This window comes from Callorhinus ursinus, unplaced genomic scaffold (assembly GCF_003265705.2).
Source record: "Callorhinus ursinus isolate GAN/ISIS: 27379988/994484 unplaced genomic scaffold, GSC_fseal_2.0 scaffold14, whole genome shotgun sequence".
Taxonomy (NCBI): Eukaryota; Metazoa; Chordata; class Mammalia; order Carnivora; family Otariidae; genus Callorhinus; species Callorhinus ursinus.
The window spans coordinates 8,627,625-8,654,078 of NW_027397076.1; the positions used below are offsets into that span (position 1 = coordinate 8,627,625).

At 40.4% G+C, this 26,454-nt stretch overlaps 1 long non-coding RNA gene across 2 annotated transcripts in view; it reads left to right on the plus strand.

Annotated features, from left to right (window-relative positions):
• Positions 1–26,454, plus strand: part of LOC141374083 (uncharacterized) — a 98,107-nt gene that overhangs the window by 23,309 nt on the left and 48,344 nt on the right. Inside the window, exon 3 of one of the 2 annotated variants that reach the window (XR_012380644.1) lies at positions 8,705–8,748. The exons of the other annotated variant lie outside the window; for it this stretch is intronic. This is a non-coding gene — a long non-coding RNA (uncharacterized lncRNA). Of the gene's footprint in view, positions 1–8,704; positions 8,749–26,454 lie in introns of those variants that run through there. 2 annotated transcript variants of the gene reach the window in all.

Here is a 26,454-nt window from a genome sequence, read left to right on the forward strand (position 1 = left end):
ACTTTCCTGGGTTTTTTTGCACTGAAAGTCCATGTTGCAGGAATCCCCTAACTCTGAAAGGCATTCTTTAAGGTTCCTCCTAGGATCCCAGTGAGGTCAAGTCCAGTGAGGTCAAATCCCAGTTGCCCAGATCTTAATAACATACCTTTATGGTCCTTCCCTGCTTCCCCAGATTATAGCCCCAAATAAACTACCTCCACTCAAGCCCCTTCTCAGACTCTGCTTTCTGTTGGCCTCTGAACTGGGTAGCCCTGAGCTTACCTGTACAGTGAAGAGTGTTTTCAGTTCTAGAAAACCAAAAAAAAGGCAGAGGTAGAGGAAATGAGTCAGGGCCCCCAAACAGCCAAATTATCACTTTCCTGATGCTGCCAAAATTAATCTAGAAGATATGGTGTGGTTCAAAGATATTATCATGAAATGTTTATTATAAGGTTTAATTGCTTCAACAGCAAGATGTTAGAAAGAACTGCAGACAGGCAGAAGACTTGGTTTTTAGTCCCACTAAAAGTATTTAAAATTCTGTATGACTCTTGTCACTTTTCTTCTCCTTGGGCCTCAGTTTCCTATCTGTAAAATAGGAGGTTGGATTGGTCACTTTTGCCTTTACCAGTGGTCCTTTCCTTGGCTGTTTTAGTTACTCATGGGGTGGAGGGAGGGCAGAGGCTTGAGGGAGGTCAACTAGCCTGGTGGCTAGGGAGGGACAGGGGCTGAGGGTTCATACTCATATCAGTAGTTGAGTACATGTGGCAGAAGGAGTTTATAAATGGGGCCCTGTAGACTGTAAAGAACCCCTAACTCAGAGGAGGAGCAAGATGGCGGAGGAGTAGGAGACCTAAATTTCGTCTGGTCCCAGGAATTCAGCTAGATAGGTATCAAACCATTCTGAACACCTACAAACTCAACAGGAGATTGAAGAAAAGAAGAGCAGCAACTCTCTAAACAGAAAAGCGACCACTTTCTGGAAGGTAAGATATGTGGAGAAGTGAATCCGAGGCGATATTCAGGAGGATAGACGGCGGGAGAGGGGGCCTCCATCAGCTGCTACCGTCAAGTGATAGAGCACCGGAGCACAAAATTGGAACTTTTAGAAGTCAGCTCCGCTGAGGAACGTCGCTCCAGTGGCTAAGCGGGAGGTGGAACCCTCACTGGGAAACTGTGGTCTCAGAGCCCTCAGGGTCACAGAAAGACTGGGGGTTCCTGAGTGTGGCAGGGATCCCAGGTATAGGAGAGGCGAAGCTGGCTGCAGAGACAGAGCCAAGGAGTGGGCTCTCAGCTTGGGGTTGCCATAAACCATGATCTGTGGCACAGTCGGGCCACTGCTCTTACAGCAGGGACCCAACAAGCAGCAGATCCGGGGAGACTCCCTTTCCTCCCCCGGGAGGAGCGGTGTGGGAGCTCACTGCAGGAATCTGCTGGGTTTGGAGACTCCACACGGGGTCAGGTGCCAGAGATAGAAACGCTCAGTGATGGGCCAGGTAAGCACAGAGTGCAGCTGGAGACCAGGGAGACAGGAGTGATTGACTGCTTTTCTCTGGGGGCTCACTGAGGAGTGGGGCCCTGAGTTCTCATCTCTTCTGGGAAGGAGATTGGGAGGCCGCCATTTTCACTCTCGTCCTCCAAAGTTGTATGGAAAGCTTGCAGGAAACAGAAGCTCCCAAGAGCAAACCCAAGCAGATTACTTAGCCCGGACCAGCAAGGGTGGGGCAATTCTGGCTCCGGCAAAGACATTTGGGAACCTCGGCAACAGGCCCCTCCCACATAAGATCAGCAAGAACAGCCAGCCAAGACCAAGTTTACCTATCCATGAGAATGGCAGAATGCCTGCACTAGGGGAATACAGCACATAGAATTCATGGCTTTTTTCTGCATGATTCTTTAGTCTTTCAAAGTTAATTTTCTTTAATTTCCTTTTTTTTTTTGAATTTTTCTTTTTTCCTTTTTCAACCAACATCTTATCAATTCTTTTTTTTAAATCTTTTTTATTTTTCATTTTTAGAGTGATATTTTATCCCTTCATTATAGTTAACCTTACTTTTGGTGTATATATATAAGTTGTTCTTTCTTTAAAATTTTGGGATACAGTTTCTTCTAACAGACCAAAATATACCCTAAATCTCTAGTGTATGGCTTTGTTCTAGTCTCCTGCCTGATCACATTCTCTCCCTTTTTTTTTATTTTAGTTTTGCTTCTTTCTTTTTTCAACCAACTTCTTATCTTATCAATTCCTTTTATAAAATCTTTTATAATTTTGATCTTTACAGTCATGTTCCATCCCTTCCTCGTATTTACCCTTATTTTTGTACATATATAAGCTTTTCTTTCTTTAAAATTTTGGGAGGCACTTTCTTCTACCAGACCAAAATATGCCCCAACTCTAATGTGTGGCACTGATCTATTCACCAGCCTAATCATATTTGATCATATTCATTTTCTTTTTCTTTTCTTTTCTTTGTTCTTTCTTTCCTTTCTTTCCCCCCGGTTTCAGGTCTCTTCTGATTTGTTTAGTATGTATTTTTCTGAGGTCGTTGTTACCCTGTTAGCATTTTGTTCTCTCATTCATCTTTTCTTCTCTGGACAAAATGACAAGACAGAAAAACTCACCTCAAAAAAAAAAAAAAAAGGCAGTACCGACTGCCAGGACCTAATCAATATGGACATTAGTAAGATGTCAGAACTAGAGTTCAGAATGACGATTATAGATACTAGCTGGGCTTGAAAAAAGCATGGAAGATTTTAGAGAAACCCTTTCTGGAGAAATAAAAGAACTAAAATCTAACCAAGTTGAAATCAAAAAGACTATCAATGAGGTGCAATAAAAAATGGAGGCTTTCACTGCTAGGATAAACGAGGCAGAAGAATTAGTGCTATAGAAGAGCAAATGATGGAGAATAAAGAAGCTGAGAAAAAGAGAGATAAACAACTACTGGATCACTAGGGGAGAATTTGACAGATAAGTGATACTGTAAGATGAAACAATATTAAAATAATTGGGATCCCAGAAGAAGAAGAAGAGAGAGAGGGGCAGAAGGTGTGTTGGAGCAAATTATAGCAGAGATCTTCCCTAATTTAGGGAAGGAAACAGGCATCAAAATCCAGGAGGCACAGAGAATCCCCCTCAAAATCAATAAAAATAGGTCAAAACCCCAACATCTAATATTAAAACTTACAAGTATCAGAGACAAAGAGAAAATCCTGAAAGCAACTCCAGACAAGAGGTCTGTAACCTACAATGGTAGAAACATTAGATTGGCAACAGACCTATTCCATAGAGACCTGGCAGGCCAGAAAGGACTGGCATGATATATTCAGAGCACTAAATGAGAAAAATATGCAGCCAAGAATACTATATCCAGCTAGGCTGTCATTGAAAATTGAAGGAGAAATAAAAACTTCCAGGACAAACAAAAACTAAAAGAATTTGCAAACATGAAACCAGCCCTACAAGAAATATTGAAAAGGCTCCTCTAAGCAAAGAGAGAGCCTAAAAGTAACGGACCAGAAAGGAACAGAGACAATATACAGTAACAATCACCTTACAGGCAATACAATGGCACTAAATTCCTATCATTCAATAGTTACCCTGAATGTAAATGGGCTAAATGCCCCAATCAAAAGACACAGGCTATCAGATTGGATAAAAAAACAAGACCCATCAATATGCTGTCTGCAGGAGATTCGTTTTAGACCCAAAGACACCTCCAAATTGAAAGTGAGGGGGTGGAAAACAATTTACCATGCTAAAGGATATCAAAAGAAAGCTGGGGTGGCAATCCTTATATCAGACAAATTAGATTTTAAACCAAAGACTATAATAAGAGATGAGGAAGGTCACTATATCATACTTAAAGTGTCTATCTAACAAGAAGATCTAACAGTTGTAAATATCTATGCCCCTAACATGGGAGCAGCCAATTATATAACCAATTAATAACAAAAGCAAAGAAACACATCAACAACAATACAATAATAGCAGGGGACTTTAACAGCTCCCTCACTGAAATGGACAGATCATTTAAGCAAAAGATCAACAAGGAAATAAAGACTTTAAATGACACATTGGACCAAATGGACTTCACAGATATATTCAGAACATTCCATCCCAAAGCAACAGAATACACATTCTTCTCTAGTGCCCATGGAACATTCTCCAGAATAGATCACATCCTAGGTCACAAATCAGGTCTCAACTGATACCAGAAGATTGGTATCATTTCCTGCATATTTTCGGACCACAATGCTTTGAAACTAGAACTCAATCACAAGAGGAAAGTTGGAAAGAACTCAAATACATGGAGGCTAGAGAGCATCCTACTAAAGAATGAATGGGTCAACCAGGAAATTAAAGAAGAATTAAAAAAATTCATGGAAACAAATAAAAATTAAAACACAACTGTACAAAATCTTTGGGATGCAGCAAAGGCAGTCCTAAAAGGAAAGTATATAGCAATACAAGCCTTTCTCAAGAAACAAGAAAGGTCTCAAATACACAACCTAACCCTACACCTAAAGGAGCTAGAGAAAAAACAGCAGATAAAGCCTAAACCCAGCAGGAGAAGAGAAATAATAAAGAGCAGAGCAGAAATCAATGAAATAGAGACCAAAAGAACAGTAGAACAGATCAACGAAACTAGGAGCTGGTTCTTTGAAAGAATTAACAAGATTGATAAACCCCTGGCCAGACTTATCAAAAAGAAAAGAGAAATGACCCAAATCAACAAAATCATGAATGAAAGAGGAGAGATCACAACCAAAACCAAAGAAATACAAACAATTATAAGAACGTATTATGAGCAGCTATATGCCAGCAAATTAGATAACCTGGAAGAAATGGATGCATTCCTAGAGATGTATAAACTACCAAAACTGAACCAGGAAGAAATAGAAAACCTGAACAGACCCATACCCACTAAGGAAATTGAGGCAGTAATCAAAAAATCTCCAAACAAACAAGAGCCCAGGGCGAGATGGTTTCCCAAGGAAATTCTACCAAACATTTAAAGAAGAATTAATACCTATTCTTCTGAAACTGTTCCAAAAAATAGAAATGGAAGGAAAACTTCCAAGCTCATTTTATGAGGCCAGCGTTACCTTGATCCCAAAACCAGACAAAGACCCCAACAAAAAGGAGAATTACAGACTATTATCCTTGATGAACATGGATGCAAAAATTCTCACCAAACTACTAGCCAATAGGATCCAACAGTACATTAAAAGCATTATTCACCCCGACCAAGTGAGATTTATCCCTGGCTGCAAGGTTGGTTCAACATCTGCAAATCAATCAATGTGATACAATACATTAATAAAAGAAAGAACAAGAACCATATGATCCTCTCAATAGATGCAGAAAAAGCATTTGACAAAGTACAGCATCCTTTCTTGATCAAAACTCTTCAGAGTGTAGGGATAGAGGGTATGTACCTCAATATCATAAAAGCCATCAATGAAAAACCAACAGCAAATATTCTCAATGGGGAAAAACTGAGAGTTTTCCCCATAAGGTCAGGAACACAGTAGGGATGTCCACTATCACCACTGTTATTCAACATATTACTAGAAGTCCTAGCCACAACAATCAGACAACAAAAAGAAATAAAAGACATCCGAATTGGCAAAGAAGAAGTCAAACTCTCACTCTTTGCAGATGATATGATACTTTATGTGGAAAACCCAAAAGACTCCATCCCAAAACTGCTGGAACTCATGCAGGAATTCAGTAAAGTGGCAGGATATAAAATCAATGCACAGAAATCAGTTGCATTTCTATACACCAACGACAAGACAGAAGAAAGAGAAATTAAGGAGTCAATCCCACAACTGCACCCAAAACCTAGGATACCTAGGAATAAATCTAACCAAAAAGGCAAAGAATCTGTACTCAGAAAACTATAGAACACTCATGAAAGAAATTGAGGAAGACAAAAAGAAATGGAAAAACATTCCATACTCATGGATTGGAAGAACAAATACTGTGAAGATGTCAATGCTACCTAGAGCAAGCTACACATTTAAAGCAATCCTTATCAAAATACCATCAACTTTTGTCACAGAGCTAGAACAAATAATCCTAAAATTTGTATGGAACCAGAAAAGACCCTGAATAGCCAGAGGAATGTTGAAAGAGCAAAGCAAAGCTGGTGGCATCATAATTCTGGACTTCAAGCTCTATTACAAAGCTGTGATCGTCAAGACAGTATGGTACTGGCACAAAAACAGACGCATAGATCAATGGAACACAATAGAGAGCCCAGAAATGGACTCTCAACCCTATGGTCAACTCATCTTCGACAAAGCAGGAAAGAATGTCCAATGGCAAAAAGTCTCTTCAACAAATGGTGTTGGGAAAATTGGACAGCCACATGCAGAAGAATGAAACTGGATCATTTCCTTACACCACACACAAAAATAGACTCAAAATGGTTGAAAGACCTAAATGTGAGACAGGAGTCCATCAAAATCCTAGAGGAGAACACAGTCAGCAACCTCTTCGACCTCAGCCGCAGCAACTTCTTCCTAGAAACATCACCAAACACAAGGGAAGCAAGGGAAAAAATGAAGTTATTGGGACCTCCTCAAAATAAAAAGCTTTTGCACAGCAAAAGAAACAGTCAGCCAAACCAAAGGACACCCAACAGACTGGGAGAAGATATTTGCAAATGACATATCAGATAAAGAGCTAGTATCAAAAATCTATAAAGAACTTACCAAACTCAACACCAAAAGAACAAATGATCCAATAGAGAAATGGGCAGAAGACATGAACAGACATTTTTCTAAAGGAGACATCCAAATGGCCAACAGACACATGAAAAAGTGCTTAACATCGCTCGGCATCAGGGAAATCCAAATCAAAACCTCAATGAGATACCACCTCACACCAGTCAGAATGGCTAAAATTAACAAGTCAGGAAACGACAGATGTTGGCGGGGATGCGGAGAAAGGGGAACCCTCCTACACTGTTGGTGGGAATGCAAGTTGGTGCAGCCACTCTGGAAAACAGTATGGAGGTTCCTCAAACAGTTGAAAATAGAGCTACCGTACAACCCAGCAATTGCACAATTGGGTATTTACCCCAAAGATACAAATGTAGGGATCCGAAGGGGTACGTGCACCCCAATGTTTATAGCAGCAATGTCTACAATAGCCAAACTATGGAAAGAGCCAAGATGTCCATTAACAGATGAACGGATAAAGAAGATGTGGTGTGTACACACACACACACACACACACACACACACACACACACACACACACACACACACAATGGAATATTATGCAGCCATCAAAAAAAACGAGATCTTGCCATTTGCAACGATGTGGATGGAACTGGAGGGTATTATGCTAAGCAAAATAAGTCAGTCAGAGAAAGACATGTATCATATGATCTCACTGATATGAGGAATTCTTTTTTTTTTTTAAGATTTTATTTATTTATTTGAGAGAAAGAATGAGAGAGAGAGAGAGCACATGAGAGGGAAGAGGGTCAGAGGGAGAAGCAGACTCCCTGCTGAGCAGGGAGCCCGATGTGGGACTCGATCCCACATGATCATGACCTGAGCCGAAGGCAGTCGCTTACCCAACTGAGCCACCCAGGCGCCCGATATGAGGAATTCTTAATCTCAGGATATATACTGAGGGTTGCTGGAGGGGTAGTGAATTGGAGGGATGGGGTGGCTGGGTGATAGACATTGGGGAGGGTATGTGCTATGGTGAGCGCTGTGAATTGTGCAAGACTGATGAATCACAAACCTGTACCTCTGAAACAAATAATACATTATATGTTAAAAAAAAAATAAGATAGAAAGGCGAAATGAAGAGGGGAAATCGGAGGGGGAGACAATCCATGAGAGACTATGGACTCTGAGAAACAAACTGAGGGTTCTAGAGGGGAGGGGGTGGGGGGATAGGTTAGCCTGGTAATGGGTATTAAAGAGGGCACATTCTGCATGGAGCCCTGGGTGTTATACGCAAACAATGAATCATGGAACACTACCTCAAAAACTAATGATATAATGTATGGTGATTAACATAACATAATAAAATTAAATTAAAAAAAAATCCCTAACTCATTTCCCTTATATTTTTGAGTTTTAGCAATCTCAAGTCCTCTGTCCACAGTGCCAACTAGACAAGATTTCAGGGCCAAGAATATTTGCCTCTGAGATATTTTTTAATTATTATTTTATTTACTCCGGCGGGGTGGGGAGGAGCAGAGGGAGAGGGACAGGCAGACTCCGTGGTGAGCACGGAGTCAGACATGGAGCTCCATATCAGGACCCTGCGATCATGCCCTGAGCCAAAACCAAGAGTTGGATGCTTAACCGACTGAGCTATCCAGGCACCCCTTGCCTCTAAGTGTTCAGAAATATCTTTATAATATCCAGAGGCCTGGAGGCTGTGATCATCACAGCCAAGTCAAACCTCCAACCAGTGGTGTGCTGGAATGGCTTATACCTGCTTGCAAAAGCTGATTGCTGAATATTCAGGAATTTTGCAAGCCAATCAACCAGAGGCAACTTGAAACCAGTCATGATAGGAGTGTTGACACCATGGAAATTGGAAAACACTACAAACAAATGGGGGCTCCCTTGGTCCCTTGAGATGGTTCACCAGCACATCATTAGATCCAGCTTTGAACACTGGTAGCTTCTTTTCCAGGATTATGGATTAAGCATTTTCTTTCTTTCTTTTTTCTTTTTATAGATTTTATTTTATTTATTTGAGAGAGAGAGAGAACAAGCAAGGGGGAGAAGCAGAGGGAGAAGCAGACTCCCCACTGAGCAAGGAGCCTGATGGGATCAAGTTCCCGGGACTCTGGGATTATGACCTGAGCTGAAGGCAGACTCAACCGACTGAACCACCCAGGTGTTCCTAAATATGTATGTCTTAAGAAGATTTCTTTTTCCTCCCATGCTGTTTGGATTGTGGACACAATGAGCAGAGTCATTAAAACCTGTCTTTCCCTCTCCCTCAGCAGTGGCTTTACAGATCCTGTGAATCTAATAGATGCAAATCCCTGCAGAGACAAGGCAAGTTTCCACAACTCCAAACCCTACAGGTTCTGACAGGGGCTGGCTCTGCCAGGAAACTCTCAGAACCACATCCGGGTGTTGTGCTGCCATTTCAGGGGTTTGTCTTCATGAATTGTTGATTTGGTGGCTTTGGGTAATTCCTTAAGGATTTTGGAAGCCTGGTTAGAATACTTGCTCTGCTACTTGGGAGACAGGGTTATGTTTAACCTCACTGAGCTTCCTCATATGTAGAATGGATAGTACATATTTGAGAGGGTTTATGGGTTTACCCTGAAGCTAAGAAAGTTTAAGCATCAAGGTACCTCACTTGTATGGGACCCTCCTAGGGAGTCTTTAGGCATGTTGTATTTTTAATTTTACAATCGAAAAGGCCCCCACCCCAAAGTGTATGAACTTCAGAGCCTTACACAACTTGGCTCAGCTCCTGCTTGTGGGAATAAATCACATAACACATGTAAAGTGCTTAGCCCAGGGTCGGGCCCATTATGAGAGCTTCATAAATAGTCCTCATTGTAACACAGGTACTTTTCCTCCATCACCACACATCCCACATGATTTTCCTCCACTCCCTAAGTATCCTCACTCAACCACATTCTGTTCGTAGTTTGCCTTTCTTCCCTCTATAACATTGGTTTTTGCCAATCACTTGCCACTTTGCTAAACTTATTCCATGAAGTGCAACGTTCACTGTGCTACTATGTTCATTTTAACGATGGGAAAACAATGGTTAGCAATTATGCTCTTCACAGAAGTGATGTGACGGCAAGGAGAGATAATAAATAAATTGCCCAAAGTTTCTTGGTGTGATGGGAAATCAAAGTCATATTAATGCTTAACAAAACATCTAACAGGATGGGGAACAAAGGGCAGTTGAGACAACACTGTGATGTTTTGCCAGTTGTTAAACAAAGAGGCCAATTGTCAGTCAAGCATGATGTAGAGACACTTCCCTTAAGAGCATGTATATCTCAGAATTATCAAAGGGCTCTAAGTCACCCTAATAATGGGCTTTTACCACAAGCAGAGAGAATGAAAGCCACGTTACACTGCAGTTGTAATAAGGTTCTCACAGCCATCTGTCTTTACTCAGGGTGAGTGAAGGGGTGAGTGGATGCCTGTGAGCCTCGCATGGTATTCCTGTCCTGAGCTGTAAGAAAGGACTCGACTCTTATGCATCTTGGGTGCAGCCATTTTCAATAGCCTGTTGTATACAAGGTGCTGTGAGTGGTGACGAGTAAAACCAGGTGTCTGGTGCTTTCTACCATGCAGTGCTGGAAACTGTCTGGCCAAGTGGAGAGGGTGTGGCCATTGGGATTAGATGAATCTGGTTTAATTCTGGTTTTGCTTTGTACCAGTATGTGATTTAAATTATTTCTGTAACCTTGAACCTCACATTTCCTCATCTGTAAAATGGGAATGATACCACTCATCTTGCAGGATTGCTGAAACATAACAAGTACTCCGTAAGTGTTAGTTTCTTTACCTCCTTCCAAAAGCCATAGAATCTAAGTGCAATTTTAGTCCTCTCAAAAGCTGTTTATGTAGCTTTTCTGAATCTTGTATTATTTTAGTAGTTGAAACTTTTTTTTTGTATCGCAAAAGCAGTACATTTTTGTGGCACAAGAATTTAGAATAGGTGAGCAAAAAGGAAAAAATTAAAAATTACACACAATTCCAATATATAGCTATAACTTCTATTAACACCCTTGGGTTAGCCTTCCAGAATAGTTTTTATGCCTATAAATATGTATGTTACTAAAGATATAACTACAGAATACATGCAATTTTATAACCTGTTTTTCTCAATACAATAGATCATTATTCTGGGAAATCCTTGGGAAAAATCTCTCTCATGACAAGGCCAGGTAACAGTTTTTCCTTACCAGGGGAAGCAGTTGAGATTAACACACTATGACAATTGCCTATTGTTGTTAAGAAAGTTATACCAAAATTTTCGTGCCCCTTTCCCAGAGAAAGGCTGTGTAGCTACTATAAGGAAAGGAAACAAGTAACATCTACAAACCCCACCTTAAAGCCACTTTATTTAGAAGTCATGCTTGTTTTAACTAGTAAGAAACTTATCTTGTATTTAAAGCAAGGCAAAAAAAGAAACTTATGATTGGATACTGTGTTAGCTTGGGCTGCTGTAATGAAATATCATAAACTGGGCTGTGTAAACAGCACACACTTATTTTCTCACACCTCTGGTGAATTGAAATCTGAGCTAGGGATGCCAGCAGATTTGGTTCCTGGTAAGAACTCTGTTCCTGGTTTTCAGATGGCCACCTTCTAGGTGTGTCCTTATGTGGTGGCAACGGAGAGCTCTGGTTTCTTCTTCTTATAAGGACTTAATCGCACCATGGGGGCTTGACCCTCATGACCTCATCCTAATTACCTCCAGAGGCCCACCTTCTAATACCATTATATTGGGGGTTAGGGCTTCAACATATAAATTTGGAGGGGGATACAAACATTCAGATCATAATAGATGTTGTTATAAACCCATAGTTTCTGCCCTAGAGAAGATAATAAGAGGGGTCAAAATACCTTTATGATCCATCTTGGTAGAAAAAAAATTACTGGATTGACTCAAATAGGCAACCAGTCTACTGCTTGGATGGTTGAGGAATCTTACCCCTGACTGAGAGATGGAAGCAGTACTAACATCAGTATATAACTTAGTGGAGCAAGGTAGAATGGCACTACTTGTCCCTCTGATATCTCTTGTGTCCACAATATCCTTCTCACTGAAAGGGAAAAAAGAATCAAAATAAAGTCTTGTTAGAAGAGGAGCTGTTTCCCTAGTTTGGGCAAGTTTTAGACTAATCCTGACTATCTTCCCATACCATACATATAATGTTTGCACATTATGCAGTTTTATAGATTGTTCCTCAGTTTCTCATGAAGATAGGGATTAAGAAAATGATCCAACTATTTACAAAAAGCCTACACTCCAGGGATTGCCTCTTACCGTCATTCCAGCAAGTGCTGTGAGCCCTTACTATGTTCCACACACTGCTTTATGTGCTGGGAATACTGTGGTAAACAAGACAGGCAAAGTTTCTCTTCCCATGCAAATTACATCCTACTATTTGCTGACATAAAGTATGGTAAGATAAACTTATTGCTGAAGATTTTCACTTAGCGATGCATCAGAAGCAAGGTGAAGGGAGTCACAACATGAATGGGGAGATTTTTATGAAATGTCGATTTCACTTGAGAATTTAAGGGGCAAGGACATAACTTTTTTTTATGTTATGTTAATCACCATACATTATATCATTAATTCTTGATGTAGGGTTCCATGATTCATTGTTTGTGCTTAACACCCAGTGCTCCACGCAGAATGTGCCCTCTTTAATACCCATCACCAGGCTAACCCATCCCCCCATCCCCCTCCCCTCTAGAACCCTCAGTTTGTTTCTCAGAGTCCATAGTCTCTCATGGTTCGTCTCCCCCTCTGATTTCCCCTCTGCATTTTTCCCTTCCTACTATCTTCTTTTTCTTTTTTTAACACATAATGTATTATTTGTTTCAGGGGTACAGCAAGGACATAGCTTTTTAAAATTAAACATTTTATGGAGTTGAAGCCTAAATTTTTAATGAAATTATATAGGAAATGAGGCCACACCAATATTTCTTTTTTTTAAATTAACATAATGTATTATTTGTTTCAGGGGTACAGGTCTGTGATTCATCAGTCTTACACAATTCACAGCGCTCACCTTAGCACATACCCTCCCCAGTGTCCATCACCCAGCTACCCCATCCCTTCCACCCCCCCTCTTATTTGCAGCATCTGCTCACAGCTACACCCCTGGATCACACAGGATTAGAGCTGGCTCTCTGCATGTTGAGGGCATTTGGTGGTATTGTTTGAGAAGAATTGCTCTTGAGCTTATATCACCTTCATAGCATTTTGGGGAGAATTAGATTAGATAACCAGTATAAAACACCTCACGCTGAACTGGCACATAGAAAATGCTCCATAGATGTTAGGTCCCTATCCTGCCCTCATTCCACAGAACACTGTGAAACATCCATGGGCTTTGGAGTCAAAGAGACCAGGGTTTGAACACTGGCTCGTCACTTATTTGCTGGGATGTCTCTGAGTGTCATTTTATGTATGAGGATGTCCGTTCCTGGGGTGACTTGCCTGTCTATTCCTCTTTGAGGGTTCTTTCCCATACCAAACTAAGATTTAAAAAAGGGAAGAGAGAAAGCATCTTTGTTACAAAGAGGAAGAAAAATTCAGTCCGTTTGCCTACCAGAGCATTTGATTTATATCGTGGGAAATGGCCAACATGAGCAGGTGATTGGATCGTCTTGTGCATGTTTCACTCAGAAGTTGGGAATAAAAGAGCTGTTTTCTTCATCCCCTTCACCTAAGCACAGCACTTGAAGCCTCTTCTCTGTCTCATCCAAAGATAGCCACTGGCTCCACCAAGGAAAATATTGGTGACCCCAATTAATGATGAGGACTTGGAAGAAAGAGGAGAGAAGGCATCCAGAGGAAAGGGATTGCCCAATAGCTGAGGATGTGGTATGGACTGAGAGGTGGCTTAGGGGAAAATCTCTGTGCATGCGTGATAGAAAGACATCCTTCCCTCTAGTGTTAAAAGAGAGAACACAGTGAAGAGGTCGTGTATTGGATGGTAATACTACTACCCTCTTTCTCCACTCTGTTCTCCTTCTTTAAACTCTAAAATTTAAGATCTAAGTACTGAGAATACTATGGTGCCACTCTACCCACCCAGCCACCAACCACTTCTGTTTGTAATTGTGACTGGTTTATACTGAATGAGCTAAATTTGGTGGTATAAAACCTTCTGGCCAACTCCATGTTTTGGTAAATTTAGTAATTATGATCCCCCTGACCACACTGCAAATGCTTCCCTCTACCTGGAATGTTTTCTTATCTTCCTTCCCTTGGTGAACTCTTACTTATCCCTCCAAAGTCAGATCAGGCGTCATCTCCAGGAAACGTTCCATGATCCTACTGGAGTTTCCATAATACAGCTCTACCCTGTGGCTATGTAAATATGTTAGAGTATCTACTGGTAGACACATTCATCTTTTTATTCCTTTTTATCTAGTCTCGGCCCTGCCAAATAAATAGTTGCTCTATGACAATTGTATTTATTGCCCTTCTTATCTTTGGTAAAAAATGATAGTACAGGCATCTCCAGTTATGCATATTTGCAGATCAGATTCCCTGGGAAGCAGACTCTGAAATGGGGTTTTATGTGCAGGAAATTAACTGGGGAGAGCTGTCAGGATCAATACCTCTGGAGTAATGAACAAAGCAAGAATGTGGCAGAGGAAGAAGTTGGGAGATAAGACTGACACAACAGAGGCCTAGGCTAATCCCTTTGGAGCAGAAATGGCCCTGCAGACTTGTCCTGAGTTGTCATGAATTGGAGCAAGAGACCAGGCCTTCTCACCAAGCCTTTTCAGTCAAAACATGCAGACTACACTGAGAAGGGGCATGATCTTGAGTGCAGAGGCTGTCTTCAGCTAAGGATTGTGTGAGCTATTAACCATTATAGCCTCTGCAACTGAGGGAGTGCAAGGGGAGGGAAATGGGATGGCACACGCCTGTGTCCATCACAGTTCACACCTGGTACTGCTTGAGTCCACATGCTTCCAATAAAGGGGCTTTCCTGAATAGCAAACATGAGTATGCTCTTCCTTAAAAGGTCTATACCCAAACATGGGTAAATACCTTGGCATTCTGGTTTATACATCAGTTTTTTATTATCTTGGTGAGCATGAGTTTTGCCCAGGTAGGGTTCTGAACCTAAAATGTAAGAACCAGATTTTGAATCTTAGCCTGCTAAGATATTTGGAAGCCCTCTTCATTTAGCTATCACTCTATAAATATGGCATTTCTTGAGCAATAGAAACTTCTTAGAAATATACTCGTCTGCAAGAAAATTTAAAATGAATATACACACAAAAAACCTGAGACTGTAAGTTTTGTTGTTTCAACCCATGCAAAATAGATCCTGGACTAGGGACCCCCTTCTATCCTTGTCCCTGAAAGTACTTAGCAAAGTCCTGTCTGAACATCTCCTTCATTGACATCTCTCTTTGAATGTAAAAGTTTAAAAACCAAAGATGACCAAAGCAAGTAAAACTTTGTGAATTTGGAAATGCAACCTCTTAGGTCTGAGGGGGTAGTTTGAGAGCACTGAAGTTTCAGTGGATGGTGAGAGAAGCAAAGAGGATTAAACCAAGTTTCTGCTTAAGTCTTTAGTGAAATTAGAGTTGGCACAGTTTTCTTTGACTCTGAATCTGAGGCGTATTTTGAAAACAAGGTGGGGCCACTGCCAAGAATAACCTGCCCTTTGACCAGTGCTTATAAAGTAACTTAGTAAGTTTTTGCAAATGTCAGGACTTACAGTCTCAGATGGGCTTCCTACTGTTATGGGTTGAATTATATTCCCACAAAAAATGTATATGTCGAAGTCCTAACCCTCAGTACCTCAGAACCTGACCTTATTTGGAGAAGGGGTCTTTACAGAGGTGATCAAGCTAAAATGAGGTCATTAGGGGATACTCTAGTCCAATATGACTGATGTCCTTATAAAAATCTTGGAAATTTGGAGACAGACACATGGAGAGAATGCCAAATGAACATGAAAGTGGCTGTCCACAGGCCAACAAGAGAGGCCTGGAATACATCCTTCCCTCAAGGCCTCAGAAGGAACCATCCTTGCCAACACCTTGGTTTGGGACTTCTAGTCTCACTCGGTTTGTGGCATTTTGTTACTAGCAAACTAGTACCTGAATGCCTCTTTTCCATTTGTCACAGAGGTAATTATAAACTATGGGATGTGTCTTCTGGTAGCAGGTAACAGAGAGACCATAAGTGAATCTAGTTGAAGCTAGTTTAAGTGAAAAGTGGGAATTTGTTATAAGGGCAGATGGTCTTCTTAGAAACCCAAAGGCATCATATCATCTGCAAAGAGTGAGAGTTTCATTTCTTCTTTACAGATTCGGATGCCTTTTATTTCTTTTTGTTGTCTGATTGCTGTGGCTAGGACTTCTAATGCTATGTTGAATAGCAGTGGTGATAGTGGACATCCCTGCTGTGTTCCTGACCTTAGGGGGAAAGCTCTCAGCTTTTCCCCATTGAGAATGATATTCGCTGTGGGTTTTTCATAGATGGCTTTTATGATATTGAGGTATGTACCCTCTATCCCTATACTCTGAAGAGTTTTGATCAAGAAAGGATGCTGTACTTTGTCAAATGCTTTTTCTGCACCTATTGAGATGATCATATGGTTCTTGTTCTTTCTTTTATTAATGTATTGTATCACATTGATTGATTTGCGGATGTTGAACCAACCTTGCAGCCCAGGGATAAATCCCACTTGATTGGATTGAATAATGCTTTTAATGTACTGTTGGATCCTATTGGCTAGTATTTTGGTGAGAATTTTTTTTTTAAAGATTTTATTTATTTATTTGAGAGAGAGAGAGAATGAGAGATAGAGAGCATGAGAGGGAAGAGGGTCCGAGGGAGAAGCAGACTCCCTGCTGAGCAGGGAGCCCGATGCGGGACTCGATCCCGGGACTCCAGGATCATGACCTGAGCTGAAGGCAGTCGCTTAACCAACTGAGCCACCCAGGCACCCGGTGAGAATTTTTGAATCCATGTTCATCAAGGATATTGGTCTGTAATTCTTTTTGATGGGGTCTTTGTCTGGTTTGGGGATTAACATAACATAATAATAATAATAAAAAAGAAACCCAAAGGCAAAGATCTGGGCCCCGGAGACAGACTAGAACCAATGGCTCACTTATTATGAAGGCTGGTTCTATCTCTGCAGAGGGACTGGCTTTGAGTTTCCAGACCTTGTAGCAGGACAGATAGATAGGTTCCCAAGTTTACATAGTTAAGGTCCAGTTACCAGAGAATGACCAAAATCTCATAGTACCAAACCAGAGGGAGGGACACTAGCTCAGCTGTGGTCACTGGTTTTACTTCTGCTGTCCCTGCTTCAGACCAGTCACATACCAGCATTGCTGCTGCAAGTGGGTTATGGAGGAAAGGGCTTAATTTCTTAAGACTGCTATAACAAATTACTACAAACTGGGTGGCTTAAAACAACAGAAATTTACTCTCTTGCAGTCCTAGAGGCTTGAAGTCCAAGATCAAGGTGTCATGCTCTCTCTGAAGGCCTTAGGGAAGAATCCTTCCTTACCTCTTCCTAGCTTCTGTGGCGACTAGCAATCCTTGGCATTGTTTGGTTTGTAGCTACCTCACTCCAATCTCCGCCTGTGTTTTTACATGCTGTTCCCCTCTCTGTCTCTGTGTTCAAATTTCCCTCTTTTTATAAGGATACCAGTCATTGTATTAGGGCCCACCCTAATCCGGTATGATGTCATTTTAACTTATATTCGCAGAGACCCTAGTTGCAAATAAGGTCACAGACACACATACTGGGGCTTAGGACTTGAACATATTTTTTTGGGGAACACAGTTCAACACACAATAGATGAGCAATCCAATCGGTATCCACTACACAAAATTCACTTTTATTAGTTCCTGCCGCCTTTGACTTTTCTGTCTCCTCGGATTAACTAGACCTTCTTGTGCCAACAGCCTGACTTCTCAACCCCACTGTCTGTTAGCATACATCATCAGTCATCTCTTTTGTCCTCTCCCTCTTATCTCTGAAGAAGGGTCTGGATAGGGTTATTGGATAAAATACAGGACACACAACTGAATTTGAATTTCAGCTAAACAGTGGCTAATTTTATAGTGTAAGTATGTCCCAAATATTGCATTGGAGACTTGAATTTGCATTTGCTAAATCTAGCAACCAACATTCTTCACTTAAAGACCTGGAAGTGTTCTAGATGAAGCATGTGTTCTCCAGGATGCCATCACACCAAAATATCTATACCTGACCTGTTTTATTCAGTTAAGTTACCTGTCTGTTGCCTGTTGGCATTTCAGTTTGCAACACCTAGTTTAGAGATAGAAGCCAGTTAGAAGATGAAAATTGGGTGGAAGATGACCAGTGACTGAACTAAGGCAAAAATACAGAGATGAAGAGGAGAGGGGTGGATTTGAGAACCATTAGGATGCAGAATAAAGTATTTGATGCCTGTTTGAATGACCAGTTTCATCAAGTGGGCTACCAAATAAAGTCAGTCAATGGAGATATTAATACAGGAGGAAATGAGGTTGTGGGGTAAGGTGGTATCTTTGTACTTAGTCATTTGGGGTTTGGGGTGTCTAGATGGTTGGATGTGGAATGCTCAGGAAGGATGGAGGGGCTGCAGATATAAATTTAGAATCTTAAACGTGTATTAAGATATGAAAGTTGATATAGGAAGGTAGTTGGGATTTCCTAAAGAGAAACTATGGTGTTAGAAGAAAAGGAAATCCTGTGGAAGACCAATATTTCACTAGTATTTAAAGTAACAGTAGAGAGAATCCAGCAAGAAAACAGACATGGTTAGGAAGTAGATGAACCAAGTAAGAAGATAGACAGACATGTTTGTGCATTGTATGAAATAAGAAAATAGTGGGATAGAACCTAAATATTCATCAATAGGGCATTGGCCAAATATATTTTACAATGAGCATACAATGAAATACTGGCAGCTGTGCAAAGAGTAAGGAAGCTTCTCTGTTCTGATATGGAGGAATCTCAAAGACATGTTATGTTGTTAAGTGAAGAAAGAAAGATACAGAGGGACATCTATAGTATGTTGTGAATATAGGAGAGGGGAGGGAAGAGGGGAAATACATACTGGTATTCACTTGTATATAAAGAAAAACAATCTCTGGAATGCGATACAAGGAGCTAGTATACGAGTGGTCATTTATGGGGGGAAGGTAGGAACTAGTTAGATGAGAGGGCAGGGGTGCCTGGGTGGCTCAGTTGGTTAAGTGTCTGCCTTTGGCTCAGGTCATAATCCCAGGTTCCCTGTGTCTAACTCCCTACTCAGCAGGGAGTCAGCTTCTCCCTCTCCCTCTGTGTGCTCTCTCTCTCTCTCTCTTTCAAATAAATAAATCTTAAAAGAAAAAACTAAAAAAAAGATGAGGGGGCAGAGGTGGGATAGAAAATTTTGACTGTAATCATTTTTAGACTCAGAATCTTCGATTAGGTGAATGTAAAATGATATATATAATCTATTTGAAATGTTAAATAAACTGAAGGAAGCAAATAAGGAGGGAAGAAAGAGGGGAGGGAAGGAGGGAAGGAAGGGACATGTTTAGATTCCACCAAGTTCTACCACAGGGTACCAGGAAGGCCATTTGGCTCAGGACATTCAGGAAGGGTCTCAAAATCACATCTCCAAAGGAAATTTTACCCACATTCACCACGATTACATTTATCAGCAACTTTATAGATTTTATTTATTTATTTATTTATTTATTTATTTATTTATTTATTTGACACAGATTGAGAGAGAGATAGAGGGAACACAAGCACGGAGGAACTAGACAGGGAGAAGCAGGAAGCAGGCCCCCTGCTGAGCAGGGAGCCCGATGTGGGACTTGATCCCAGGACCCTGGGATCATGACCTCAGCCGAAGGCAGATGCTTGACTACTGAGCCACCCAGGTGCCCCTTATCAGCAACTTTAAACTTGTGTCCCATCATCAAGTATATTTTGAAGTAATGTTTTTATAAATACTTTAGTTGCCCTTTAGATAGCACAATCTGTACACTATATTATGTTTTGTTTAAAAATTAACTTGTTAGGGGTGCCTGGGTGGTTCAGTTGGTTAAGCATCCAACTCTTATTTTTATTATGTTATTTTTATTATGTTATGTTAGTTACCATACAGTACATCATTAGTGTGGGTTTTTTTTTTCTTGCATTTTAAATGTAAATTGGTGGTTCACTTTTTTAAAAAATTTTATTTTATTATGTTAAGTTAGTCACCATACATTACATCATTAGTTTTTGATGTAATATTCCATGATTCATTGTTTGCATATAACACCCAGTGCTCCATGCAATACATGTCCTCCTTAATAGTCCATCACTGGGCTAACTCATTCCCCCCACCCCCCTCCCCTCTAAAACCCTCAGTTTGTTTCTCGGAGTCCATAGTCTCTCATGGTTGTCTCTCCCTCTGATTTCCCCCCCTTCATTTTTCCCTTCCTTCTCCTAATGTCCTCCATGCTATTCTTTATGTTCCACAAATAAGTGAAGCCATATGATAATTGATTTTCTCTGCTTGACTTATTTCACTTAGCATAATCTCCTCCAGTTCCATCCATATTGATGCAAGAGTTGGATATTCATCCTTTCTGATGGCTGAGTAATATTCCACTGTATATATGGACCACATCTTCTTTATCCATTCATCTGTTGAAGGGCATCTCGGCTCTTTCTACAGTTTGGCTATTGTGGACATTGCTGCTCTGAAAATTGGGGTGCAGATGCCCCTTCGTTTCACTACATCTGTATCTTTGGGGTAAATAGCCAGTAGTGCAAATGCTGGGTCATAGGGTAGCTCTATTTTTAAATTTTTGAGGAACCTCCACAGTTTTCCAAAGTGGCTGTACCAACTTGCGTTCCCACCAACAGTGTAAGAGGGTTCCCCTTTCTCCACAATCTCGCCAACATTTGTTGTTTCTTGCCATGTCAATTTTTGCCATTCTAACTGGTGTAAGATGGTATCTCAATGTGGTTTTGATTTGAATTTCCCTGATGGCTAATGATGAACATTTTTTCATGTGTCTGTTAGCCATTTTATGTCTTCTTTGGAGAAGTGTCTCTTCATGTCTTCTGCTCATTTTTTGACTTATTTGTTTTTTGGGTGTTGAGTTTGAGAAGTTCTTTATAGATCTGGGATACCAGCCCTTTATCTGTAGTGTCATTTGCAAATATCTTCTCCCATTCCGTGGGTTGCCTCTTTGTTTTGTTGACTGTTTCCTTTGCTGTGCAGAAGCTTTTTATCCTGATGAAGTCCCAAAAGTTCATTTTCGCTTTTGTTTCCCTTGCCTTTGGAGATGTATCTTGAAAGAAGTTGCTGTGGCCGATGTCAAAGAGGTAACTATCTATGTTCTTCTCTAGGACTTTGATGGATTCCTGCCTCACATTGAGGTCTTTAATCCATTTAAAGTTTATCATTGTGTATTGTGTAAGCAAATAGTTGAGTTTCATTTTTCTGTATTAAGCATCCAACTCTTGATTTTGGCTCAGGTCATGATCTCAGGGTTGTGAGAGCCCCACGTTGGGCTCTGTGCTGTGAGTGGAGCCTGCTTGGGATTCTCTCTCTCTCTCTCTCTCTCCCCCTCTGCCCCTCCCCACTGCTCATGCTTTCTCTCTCTTTCCCCCTCTCCCTCTAAAAAAAAAAAAGCTAAAATAAAAAGAAAATAAAAATTAACTTGTTAAATTACTAATTTGTAAATATTTAAGAAGACCTGCATATCAAGTAGCCATGTGTTTGCATTTCTTTATTTTATAGAGTTGGGAACTTTCAGAAATAATAATGGCCTGGACTTCTTTCTATGTGTTCCAGCATCAGACCTGACCTGTTTGAGTTAATAACTCTACTCAGGAAAGCAGTCTTGGGTCTTCCATAACTTAAATAATTTTTTTCATAGGATCTCAAACCAAATCTGGCTCATTAATTTTTATGTCTGGATTGTTATATAAAGGTGTGTTTTTGCAAACTGTGCTTAATTTGAATTGTGAGGTTTTTCTTCCTAATCCAATTGAAAGGGACTGTATATATTTAAGTTCTGGATCCTCACTAGTTAGAAGAGAGTTCAGGATTTCAGATTGTGCTTCTTCCACAGGATGTAGATGTATATTTATTAAAACACACATGGCTATACATAGATTCAGTCATCTCTTTGTAAGAAGGGTCCAGTATAAGTGGAAACTTTGCTTCTACTCTTCTTGTGAGGCAGTATGGCTTAGTGGTTAGGGGCACTGACTCCAGAACCAGACCATCTGGGCTAAATTCAGTCAGCTACTCCAACTATAAGTTGGCAATCTGGGGCAAGTTAGTTAATTGTTATGAGTCTCTATATTCCCATCTGTAGAGTGAGTATAATAATAGTTGTTCCTATTAATTGTTATACCTACCTTATAGGGCTATTGCAAGGGTAAGAAAAAAGTAAAAAAACAAAAAATGTAGTAACTTCAAGCACTTAGAACAGGGTCTGGCATATAATAGAGACTATGTAAGTGTTAGCTATTATCATCCTTTTAGAGTCCTAATAGGACTGGCAGTTTTCATGTTTAGTTCATATTTGAGTAAACAACACATGATATCCTGGATGCCTAGATATATCAGGTACTATGCTAGCCTTTGAGCAACAACAAAACACAATACCCATTTTCCATTTCCTTAAAAAAAAAAAAAGCACAACTCAAACACACAAATCTAAAAAAACTTTGTAGCTGGGGTTGTAGAGGTCCTTTTATCTAAAGCAGGAATCCTGGGAGTATGACCATGCTCTGTAACTTAGAACGCTGTCACTTTGCAAGAATGAATAATATGGGGTGTGTATTGAGGTCCCCAATGCCAGCTCTTCCTGAATATGCATCTATACAGTAGTCTGCACTGCCAGCATTGGCAGGGTGTGGTGACATCAAGATGGGGCTTGGTATGGGGACACACAGTTCCTGGAATTTGCCCTGTTGGCCTCTCATAGGGTGGCTTCTGCCCTGCTTTCCAAAAATTTTCCTCCAGCTAGTCTAAAGCTGAGATAATGAGGCTACAAATTATTTACTTTGAAAATTCGGACTCTATTCTGGTTAAATCTTTTGTACACGTTGTTAAGTCACTTGCATTATTAGCAGGGCTGAGAGGCTCCTACAGCGCATTCTTTTTCATTTTATTTAAAAGGAATTCATGGGGTTTTTTCACTTTGCATTAAGGATGAGCATGTGGAAGGGGAAAAGTGGGGTAAGAGAATTAACATTTACTTAGCATTTCAATTTAATGTGCCTGATAGAGATTTTCCAGTTAAAAGCATGCTGACCACAATGTCTTGTCTTCCCTTTACCTCTTAAAAGGAGAGAAAGAACCTTTTTAAGGGTCAATGGGGATAAGGGACCAATGGCCTATCATAGTTCTAACATCAATTATTGTTTTATAGGGTGTCTTCTTTCATAGAAGCATCTACCATCACTTGGGAGGAGGGCCGTAATGGTTAGATTGACCTGTACAAACATTGGCTTTCAGACCTGATGATGTTTCTGGACTTAAGGGTTCTTCTTCCTAGAGGTCTTCCAGGCTATTATCTATAGCTGTCAGTGCATTCTCCAAATAGGTCCTAGTTCTCCTTGATGCATTACAGATCTCATTTCTCCCTGCAGTTCATGGATACTTCAAGTCAGAGGCTGCAGAAATTTACTTGATAAAGGACTACAGATTAACAGCAACCATATGCTAGTAGTGGAGTGTATTAAATGCACATTTAACTTGCTTGAGAGAGAGTACAAATTGGAAACATGCCCAAATTTGCCATGGTTGGTCTCTATCATGGCTTCTTCTCAGGCTGCCCTCAGTTCTATTACCTCTGGAAATCTTGGGGGCTTTAAAAAAATTACCATTAGATCCCTTCTCCTCTTAAGTTTCATAGAGTGGTCAGTCTGTTAGGGGTGTGTGTGTGTGTGTGTGTGTGTGTGTGAATCTCTGTCATGAATTCTTCCCCAGGTGGGTTGAGTTGAACCTTATTCCAACTCCATTGTTTTACCATCATCAGAATCCCAGTGGGAGGTCTCCATTCCTGAATGAACTAAAACTCTTTCCGTGCTGGCAATGGCAGGCACCCTACATATTCTCCAGTTTATTATTATGAAAGAACATAAATGTGCATTCTTATCAGTATTTTACCTATCTATACCTGAGCTCATAAAAATGACATCTAGGAATCGGAAATTTTGTTTTTCTTAAACGGGCTTATAAGTGCACTAGGAGTATATCATATTCTAAGTAAATACTTTCTAGATGCAATTTTAGATATCAATTATGGATTTTCTTTCATGTGCAAAAATTAAAGCGTTGATTACACACTAGCAGAAATAATAAAAGCTCTTTATCAAACACTTAGAAAGCACTTATATGTCCTAGACATTGTTATAAATTGCTTTATAATAACTCATTTCAACTGTATCACAATCTTATGAGCACCTACTATGTGATTGTAAAGCACTGTACTTTACTGCATTCTTAGTCTCACAATAATCCTTGAAGGTACCTAGTATTATTCCCAATGTTGTGACCACTCCTCAGAAACAAAGGGACCCCAACCCCAAATTGGGTTTGCATGTCAAGACTGATAATGGCACTTATATAGCAAGAGGGTATGAAAAAGTTTATTACATAATGAGGCTTTCTGGGGAAAGCAGGGTGGCTCCCAAGGAGATGGCTTGAGAGAGAGCATGGAAATGGGACTGGCTCAGGTGTTTCGTTTCGTTTCGTTTCATTTTGTTTTGGTAGTTGGGGGATTGGGCTAGGGTGAGGGTTTAGGGAACTTTGAACTTCCCATCAACATCAAAAGAGGGAGCATCTTGGCATTCTTACCAGTCCTCCCAGATGTAGGGAAAAGGGGTGAGGCTTAAAAGCTCTCAGTAGTCAAACTTCAAAAAATGGAGTCAGATTATGTTTATACTGGTTTTACCAATGAAGAAACTGAGATTCTATGATATTATGTTTTGAACTAGACATGACCTTAGATCAATCTTTCTGTGTATAATTTATTCCACATTGTTCTGTGGTCACATACTAGGTACCCATCTTGAAAATACACACCCCTGATCATTGTAGGGCAGTGAGAGACATAGGAAAGCCAAAACACATTGCAAATCTATCTATAACAGAGAGACTGGAAAAATAATGTAGCTTGGCATGGTGGAAGGAGCATGGCCTTTTCAGTTAGGTTATTGTTTGGCTTTGCCTTGCTTTGCTTTGGATTTGTTCATCTTGCTGAGTCTTAGTGATACAGAATACCTCCAGTGACATGGAACTTTATGAGGTATCCCATTCCATTTTAGGGAGTTTTGTTGGAAATTTCTTTCTTACATAATGGTATTTTGCTACATTAAGTTTGGTCTATATATGCATTCTTTGAACACTGGCATATCAAGACAGGTTGTCAGGAATTCTAAAGTATGACTATAACTGGCCATCTGGAGAAAATATTAAAGAGGACTTTGGGTAGTAGAGTGTGGATATAGGGACAGTAAGATCAAACTCAACAACAGGTGAGAGGAAGGCCATCCTCAGCCTTTTGGAAATCTAAAAGACACTGGAAACTACCCCAAGTGAGGAGAAAGTTGCAGTACCTAGGACATTCATTGATTACTAGCAATAGTTTTAGTACAACACATTTGCTATTCAAATGTTGCTTCAGCCCTGTCCCAGGAGAGCTTAATTCCCAGACTGGCTCTATAGCCTACAATTTTACAAGCCCAAAAGTAAATGTCTCTTTTGTAATTGTTCTGGCAAAAGTCCCAGGGCTGACTCTTCATTGATCCAAATTGGGTCATTACCCACATACCTGTCCATCAACCAATCACTGTTTTTAATCACAAAACAATCACTCTTATCTGTTAGGCCTGAGTCACTCATTTGTGCACCCCTGGGGTGTCGTAGTCAGCTTACCTGAACTGCATCCATTGAGAGCATGGGAGAGTAGATACCCATGAAAACTGAACTGTTGCCCAAACAGTGAGAAAGTGATGCTGGGCAGGCATGACAGCAGATGCTCATGACAGGTCTGCAAAGAGTGACTTGACTCAGTTTTCATGTATTTCTAATTGTGTGAGAACTCAGCATCTTCCTCAAGGGTAGCATTCACTTGGGCTATGATGCAAATGGGGGCCCTGGATTTTTGCAGTGCTTTGCTCTTCTTCCTCTCTCCCTGCTACGACTATTTCTTCAGCTTCTGGTCTTAATAGGTTTTCAATAGATGGAGGAGAGATAGGACTCAAAGCACAGGCTTCCACAGAGATACTGATACTGGGAGTTCAGGTAAGTCACACTCTTAAAGAGTCCAGTGCCTAGAACCTAGGGCCACAGTCTTTATGCTGTTGATTCAGACCTTCTAGCACATGCACATGCTTTCTCTATGACAGAGAAAACTGCTACTAACTATATCTTCAGAGTTGTTTCATATTTATCATAGGTCATGTGTGCCTCTGATAATAATAGTAATTGTCATTTAATGAATGCTTACAAATGAGTTTTTGGAACATTGCCTATTTATAAACTGGGAATTGCCTGTGAATTTGGAAATGTGTGTCAGCATTAACCTGACTAGACATGCTATTTTGGTCATAAACCAATAGGGTTTTATTTTTTTATCCCTGTGTTTGACTGACATTAATTCCTTTGCTGTAAACCACTCAACTATAGATACAGAAGTCTTCTTTCTCTGTTCCTTCACATAACCTCTAAAGGGTAACATTTGAACTGGAG